General features: G+C 44.4%; 1 long non-coding RNA gene across 3 annotated transcripts in view; it reads right to left on the bottom strand.

Annotated features, from left to right (window-relative positions):
- Nucleotides 1-8,063, bottom strand: part of LOC108542417 (uncharacterized) — a 16,132-nt gene that overhangs the window by 3,914 nt on the left and 4,155 nt on the right. For 2 of the 3 annotated variants that reach the window (XR_001889271.1, XR_001889272.1), the window contains exon 2: nt 1,202-1,337. This is a non-coding gene — a long non-coding RNA (uncharacterized LOC108542417). Of the gene's footprint in view, nt 1-1,201; nt 2,565-8,063 lie in introns of those variants that run through there. The other variant, XR_001889273.1, reaches the window with a different exon arrangement.

The following is an 8,063-nucleotide window of genomic DNA, read 5'->3' as shown; positions in this document are numbered from 1 at the left end:
GCCACCTCGCCCGGCTAGTTTTTTGTATTTTTTAGTAGAGACGGGGTTTCACCATGTTAGCCAGGATGGTCTCGATCTCCTGACCTCGTGATCCGCCCGTCTCGGCCTCCCAAAGTGCTGGGATTACAGGCTTGAGCCACCGCGCCCGGCCTTATTTAGGTCATATAGGACCTTGTTTTACATGCAGATTATATAACAAATTTATAGGCTAAGGATTTGTTTTTGTTTCTTTTTTTTTTTTTGAGATGGAGTTTCACTCTTGTTGCCCAGGCTGGAGTGTGGCACCATCTCGGCTCACCGCAACCTCCGCCTCCCAGATTCAAGCGATTCTCCTGCCTCAGCCTCCCAAATAGCTGGGATTACAGGCATGCACCACGTGCCTGGCTAATTTTGTATTTTTAGTAGAGACCGGGTTTCTCCATGTTGGTCAGGCTGGTCTGAACTCCTGATCTCAGGTGATCCACCCACCTCGGCCTCCCAAAGTGCTGGGATTACAGGTGTGAGCCACTGAGCCTCGCATCGTCTGAGGATTTCAAAATAAACTTTTACTATCTCCTTGACAATAATCTGTCTCCCATCCTCCTCTCCCAGACTTCAGTAACACTTTCTGCTAATCATATGAATCACTGTCTGTTGGAGACCAGCCTCATTCCCTTCTTCTAAACCCAGCTTATACCCTAATTCTAGATGTCAGTGGCCCATGTAGATAACCCACTAAACAATTTAGGTATCACAGAGATGATACTGAAGAGCCTTCAGCCAGGTGTGGTGGCTCACACCTGTAATCCCAGTACTTTGGGATGAGGTCAGGAGTTTGAGACTAGCCAGGCCAACGTGGTGAAACCCCATCTCTAGTAGAAATTTAAAAATTAGCTGCGAGTGGTGGCACATGCCTGTAATCCCAGATACTTGGGAGGCTGAGGGAAGAGAATCACTTAAACCCGGGAGGCGGAGGTTGCAGTGAGCACAGATTACTCCACTGCATTCCAGCCTCAGCGACAGAGCAAGACTTCATCTCAAACAAAACAAAACAAAACAAAACAAAAACAGAAATGCTTCTAGTCCGCCATGCTGTACTGCTTCCCTTGATCCTCCTTTAAGAAGAAGACCAACAAACTACTCAACACTTATCAATTATCTCCTGGAATAACCCAAGGTAATAAAATCATGTCTCTTCAAAAGCAATAAAATTTCTCCTCACCTTCGCCATGAAAATATCCAAGAAATCTTATTGTCCATTCATATGCCTATAAGGGATGAATCTGTTAGTGCCTGAGAACAACTTCTCCGAAAAGTCTGCTTTTCTCTCTGCCTTTTCTCTTTCAACCAGATGTACTCTGTGTAAGATATCAGTAGGCAACCATATAATGAAACCAACTCAACCAATCTTCAAATTTCAACTTAAAATAACAAAAACAGCCAACGATGCCAATATGGTGCATTGAGCGAGTCCTATGCAGAGCCCAAAGGTGCTACTATGGCTTCCAATGGGGTCCCCATTGGCACTGCCAGCCGGGCAAGTGAAGCTCCCCAAATTCCAGACAATGTGGAAGATTGGCTTCAGGGAATCTACTGCTTTGCCACCCATAGCAATGATTTCTGGAGGAACTTGATCCTCAATTTGGGACTCTTTGCTTTCAAAGTTTGGCTGGCCAGGTACTTGAGTGGCATTGACCTCATGGTGTTAGAGGAACCTCTCCTTACCAGACCTCTGGTTTGATAAAACATGACCAGAGTGACTCCATCTTGAAATGAGTAGCTAGGCACTCACAAGGCCTCTGTAAGGTTAATGCTTGTGGTCTGAAAATAGCCATACCCAAGCTGACCACCAATTATAATTACAGAATATTTGTGGCCATACAGAACATCTCCCACCAATTCTGCAGAATGTCCAGATGTCCTAAGAGTGTAGCCCACTTTATTAAAAATGCTGTTAATGAGCAGGCTTAGGCTGAAAGATTAATGGTCATCTATAACACCAATAGCCCCTACCTTTAGTGAGCATATCTGCGTGTTCCAAGTTAATTATAGCTTCTGGTAAGTTTCTTATAAATAGAGACACTAACAAGGATGGTGTGTTCCTACTGCTTTCTGGGGATGACCTACTCTGTAACATTGTATGAACTTGCTTTTTTCTCTGTGCTGTGTGACTCCCCTTGAATTATTTCCTGTGCAAGATCCAGTAACCTGCTCTTAGGGTCTGGATTGGGACCCTCTTTTCTGGCAACAGTGTACCTCCGGCAGGAGTGTAGTCAAGTAGACAAATGGAATCCTGCGCAATACCCAAACCTTCCAAAAACAGAGCCTACAACATGTGACCACCACAAGATATCCTGACGGCAGCTGAAGTTTGCTTCAGATGGGCGCCTTCCCTTTCCCTGCCTAGTTTCCTTTTGTTCCTTGAACCCTCTCAGAATTCCATTCTCTGGTCAGTAGTCAGCCTTCAGTCAAAGCATTGCCCCTGTTCTGTAAAGTTCTGTGCATAGTTCCTAAGCTTCTGCAGGGGATGATCTTTGCTCTTACTCTGAGGAATAACAATAATTTTTTGTTTGTTTGTTTTTCTGTTTTTTGAGACAAAGTTTCGCTCTTGTTGCTCAGATTGGAGTGCAATGGCGCCATCTCGGGTCACTGCAACCTCTGCCTCCTGGGTTCAAGTGATTCTCCTGCCTCAGCCTCCTGAGTAGCTGGGATTACAGGTGTGTGCCACCACTCCCGACTAATTTTTTGTATGTTTAGTGGAGACGGGGTTTCACCATCTTGGCCAGGTTGGTCTCAAACTTCTGACCTCAGGTGATCCACCCGCCTTGGCCTCCCAAAGTGCTGGGATTACAGGCATAAGCTACCATGCCCGACTGTAAAATATGTTTCTTATGAAGAAAGCTGTGCAGTTATTCAAGTGCTTCTAGAGAGAGATCAGAAATGGTAGAGAAATGGGCCGGGTGCAGTGGCTCATGCCTGTAATCCCAGCACTTTGGGAGGCCACGGTGGGTGGGTCACCTAGGTTGCAACATGGAGAAACACCGTCTCTACTAATGGAGAAACACCGTCTCTACTAAAAATACAAAATTAGCCTGGCATGGTGGCGCATGCCTGTAATCCCAGCTACTCGGGAGGTTGAGACAGGAGAATCACTTGAACCCGGGAGGCAGAGGTTGCGGTGAGCCAAGATTGCGCCATTGCACTCCAGCCTGGGCAAAAAGACAGAAACTCCATCTGGGGTGGGGAGGGGGGTGGAAAGAAAGAAATGGTAGATAAATGAAGAGAAAAACAATCCTGTGTTAAGTCCTGCAGTATTTCCCATGGTTGAGGTCAATTTTGAAGCCATTCTTTTAAAGGTGAAATTTGGGTGTGAATAGCTGCCTGCCACCACTGGTAATATTGTGACAATCAGGAGGTTCTGTCAGAGGCATTAGAACCAGAGCAACTCCATCTTGAATAGGGGCTGGGTAAAGTAAGGCTCAGAACTACTGGCTGCATTCCCAGGACTTAGGCATTCTTAGTCACAGGATGAGATAAGAGGTCAGCACAAGATACAGGTCACAAAGACCCTGCTGATAAAGAAGACAGCCAAAACCTACCAAGATAGTGACAAAGGTGACCTCTGGTTGTCCTCTGTGCTTATTATACACTAATTATAATGCATTAGCATGCTAAAAGACTCTCCCACCAGTGCCATGACAGTTTATAAATACCATGGCAACATCAAGAAGTTATCCTATACAGTCTAAAAAAAGGAGGAACCCTCAGTTCCGAGAAATGCCTGCCCCTTTCCAGAAAACTGATGAATAATCCACCCCTTGTTTAGAATATAATCAAGAAATAAATATACTCAGTTAAGCAGCCCATACTGTGATTCTACCTACGGAGTAGCCATTCTTTATTCCTTTACTTTCCCAATAAACTTGCTTTCACTTTATGGACTTGATCCTAATTCTTTCTTGCATGAGGTCCAAGAACCCTCTCTTGGGGTCTAGATTGGGACCCATTCCCGGTAACAGTTCCACATGGATGCAGCTTTCTTTAGGGTAATATTCACATTACCCAAATGTCATTTAAAAAAATTTTTAGCCGGGCGCGGTGGCTCAAGCCTGTAATCCCAGCACTTTGGGAGGCCGAGACGGGCGGATCACGAGGTGAGGAGATTGAGACCATCCTGGCTAACACGGTGAAACCCCGTCTCTACTAAAATACAAAAAACTAGCCGGGCGAGGTGGCGGGCGCCTGTAGTCCCAGCTACTCCAGAGGCTGAGGCAGGAGAATGGCGTAAACCCGGGAGGCGGAGCTTGCAGTGAGCTGAGATCTGGCCTCTGCACTCCAGCCTGGGAGCCAGAGCCAGACTCCGTCTCAAAAAAAAAAAAAAAAATTAATAACATCTTTCTGTGTTGTTATATATAAAATATATCTCTTTTTAAACATTTTTAAATTTTGGAGACAGGGTCTTGCTATGTTGCTCAGGCTGGTCTCAAACTGGTCCCAAGCTATCCTCCTGCCTCAGCCTCCCAAGTATCTGGGACTATAGGTGGCATCTGGCTACAGTATATTTCCTTCTTTTTTTAATTTGAGACGGAGTCTCGCTCTGTCGCCCAGGCTGGAGTGCAGTGGTGCAATCACAACTCACTGCAAGCTCCGCCTCCTGGGTTCATGCCATTCTCCTGCCTCAGCCTCCTGAGTAGCTGGGACTGCAGGCACCCGCCACCAGGCCTGGCTAATTTTTTTGTATTTTTAGTAGAGACGGGGTTTCACCGTGTTAGCCAGGATGGTCTTGATCTCCAACCTTGTGATCCGCCCGCCTCAGCCTCCCAAGATGCTGGGATTACAGGAGTGAACCACTGTGCCCGGCCTACAGTATGTTTCTTGAAAATGCTAAGCATTAGTTTTCTTTTTTAAAAAATCTTGTCTTGTACTGAAATGACTATACTGAAACCGCCTGTGCAAAACTATGCCTGAGACAGTGAGAGATCTAACTTAACTGACTCCATCTTGCTTCTAACCTCCAAACTGTCCTTGTGCATTCCTGGGTGTAGGCTGAACTAACTTTGGGAGAAACTTACTTTATAGTTTATAGTTTAAAACAAAGACAACAGCCCTTTCCCAAAGCAGACCTCCTTCTTGCCTGGAGATTAGATTGCCTTGGTAGGACTAACGTTAGCCACAAGATTAGAAATTATGGTTTAGGAGTCATGCAGCTGGGGGCTACAAGATTCTGACCCTCCCTAAACTGCTCCTAAGATCAGTACTTGAGATATTTTGCAGACCCTGCACTTGATGGGTCAGCTGGCACCACCATAAACTGGCTTATCTGATCTTGTAGTCTCCACCCAGGAATTGACTCAGCTCAAGAAGACAGCTTCCATTCCCTATGATTTCATCTCTGACCAATCAGTACTCATGGTTCGCTGGCTTCCTCCCACCCACCATGTTGTCCTTAAAAACTCTGAAGGCAGAATGCTCTGTGGATACAGATTTGAGTAATAATAAAACTCTGGTCTCCCGCACAGCCAGCTCTGTGTGAATTTATCTTTCCCTATTGCAATCCCCCTGTCTTGAGAAATCGTCTCTGTCTAGGCAGCGGGCAACGTGAACCCACTGGGCAGTTACAATGCCATCTATCTTTAAAGTAATTATTGAAATTGTCGGGTTTATCATGTTATTTATTGTTTTTCCCATCTATTCTCTGTTCCTTTACTACTACTCTACCACTTTAATTTGGATTAATAAAGTTTTCGTTTGTTCGTTTATTTTTTGAGAGGGAGTCTCACTCTGTTGCCCAGGCTGGAACGCAGTAGCGCAATCGCTGCTCACTGCAACCTGATTCCCTGGTTCAAACAATTCTCCTGCCTCAGCCTCCCCAGAAGCTGGAATTACAGGTATGTGCCACCATGCCTAGTTAATTTTTGTATTTTTAGTAGAGATGGGGTTTCACCATGTTGGCCAGGATGGTTTCAATCTCCTGACCTCCTGATCCGCCTGTCTTGGCCTCCCAAAGTGCTGGGATTACAGGCGTGAGCCATTGCACCTGGCCAGGCATGCTCTACTTTGCCTAGGTATTTTTAGTAGAGATGGGGTTTCATCATGTTGGCCAGGCTGGTCTGGAACTCCTGGCCTCAAGTGGTCCACCCGGCTCGGCCTCCCAAAGTGCTGGGATTACAGGCATACAGGCATGAGCCACTGCGTCTGGCCTTGGATTAATAAAGTTTTTAATTTCATTTTTCTTCCATATTAAGTTTTTAATATCTTTTATTGTTTAGTCGTTAAGCTGGATTTTGTGATTACATAATGCATATTTGATTTATTACATTCTACTTTTTTATTTTTTCTTTATTTTTTTTTTTTTGAGAGTCTCACTCTGTTGCCCAGGCTGGAGTGCAGTGGCGCCATCTTGGCTCACTGCAACCTCTGCCTCCCAGGTGCAAGCTATTCTTGTGCTTCAGCATCCCAAGTAGCTTGGATTACAGATGCGTGCCACCATACCTGGCTAATATTTGTAATTTTAGTAGAGGTGGGTTTCACTATGTTAGCCAGGCTGATCTCGAACTCTTGACCTCAAGCGATCTGCCCTCCTCAGCCTCCCAAAGTACTCGGATTACAAGTGTGAGCCACCACGCCCGGTCTATTACATTCTACTTTAATACTTTTGTGGTACCCCCTAAATAAAATATTTATGATAGCATAACTCCATCTACCATTTCTTGCCCTTGTACTTTTGATATATATTTTACTTTTTCATATATTATAAATTGTATAGAATTTTTTAAATTAACTGTCAGTACGAATTTCTATTTACCCTTTCTTTACTCCTTATTCTACCCTACAGTTCTCTGTAGCCACTAAGGATCATTTTCCTTCATCCTGAAAAATTGCCTGGTGTGTTTCTTAATAGTGTAGTTCTTCTGACAATAAATGTTTTCTTTTTTTTTCTTCTGAAATCATGTTTATTTCATCTTCAATTCTGAAGGATAATTTCACTGAGCATAGATTCTGGGTTGTCAGTATTTTTTCTTTCAGTACTTTAAGATGCCATTCAATTATTTTCTAACTTTTGGCTGGGAACAGTGGCTCATGCCTATAATCCCAGCACCTTGGGAGGCTGAGGTGGAAGGATTGCTTGAGCCCAGCAACTCAAGACCATCCTGGACAACAAAGTGAGACCTTGTATTTACAAAAAAAATTTTAAAAATTAGCTGGGCATGGTGGTATGTCCCTGTGGTACCCGCTACTCAGAAGGCTGAGTCAGGAGCATCACTTATGCCCAGGTTTGAAGTTGCAGTAAGCCATGATTGTACCACTGCATTCCAGTCTGGGTGAGAGAGTAAGATCCCATCTCAAAAAAAGGAACTGCCTCAGCAATTACGGAGGCTGGCGTCAGGGGTGGTGACATGTGTCTATAGTCCCAACTACTCAGGAAGATCACTTGAGCCCAGGAGTTCAAGGTTGCAGTGAGCTATGATTGTGTTACTGCACTCTAGCCTGGGCGACAGAGTAAAATCCTGTCAAAAAAAAAAAAAAAAAAAATTCCTGGAAGTATAATTATAATGTCAAAGAAAATACAAATTTAAAACTTCCAGGCCAGGCATGGTGGTTCACACCTATACCAATCCCAGCACTTTGGGAGGCCAAGGCAGGCAGATCACGAGTTCAAGAGATTGAGACCATCCTGGCCAACATGGTGAAACCCTGTCTCTACTAAAAGTACAAAAATTAGCTGGGCGTGGTGGCACCGCCTGCAGTCCCAGCTACTCAGGAGGCTGAGGCAGGAGACTTGCTTGAACCCGGGAGGCAGAGATTTCAGTGAGCTGAGATTGCGCGACTGGCTGTTTTCATAGATATTATCAAATTACCCCTCAAAAGGCTGTAAAATGGGGCCTCTGCAAAAGTAAACATTTTTTCTAGCAACTGCCTTTATAAGTATTTAGGTAAAAATATTTTGTCCTTCTATTCTCTGTGAACGATTGATTTTCATTCTCTATTTGACCAATTTGCAACAGTTGACAGAATCAATTACCCCTCCTTTTTCCATGAAACACATTCTTCACTTGTTTTCTGTTTTTTTTTTTTTTTTTTTT

This window comes from Rhinopithecus bieti, unplaced genomic scaffold (assembly GCF_001698545.2).
Source record: "Rhinopithecus bieti isolate Rb0 unplaced genomic scaffold, ASM169854v2 scaffold_20892, whole genome shotgun sequence".
In the NCBI taxonomy this organism is placed as follows: domain Eukaryota; kingdom Metazoa; phylum Chordata; class Mammalia; order Primates; family Cercopithecidae; genus Rhinopithecus; species Rhinopithecus bieti.
Note: the sequence above shows the minus strand (reverse complement) of the source record. Positions and strands in the feature narration are given on the sequence as shown.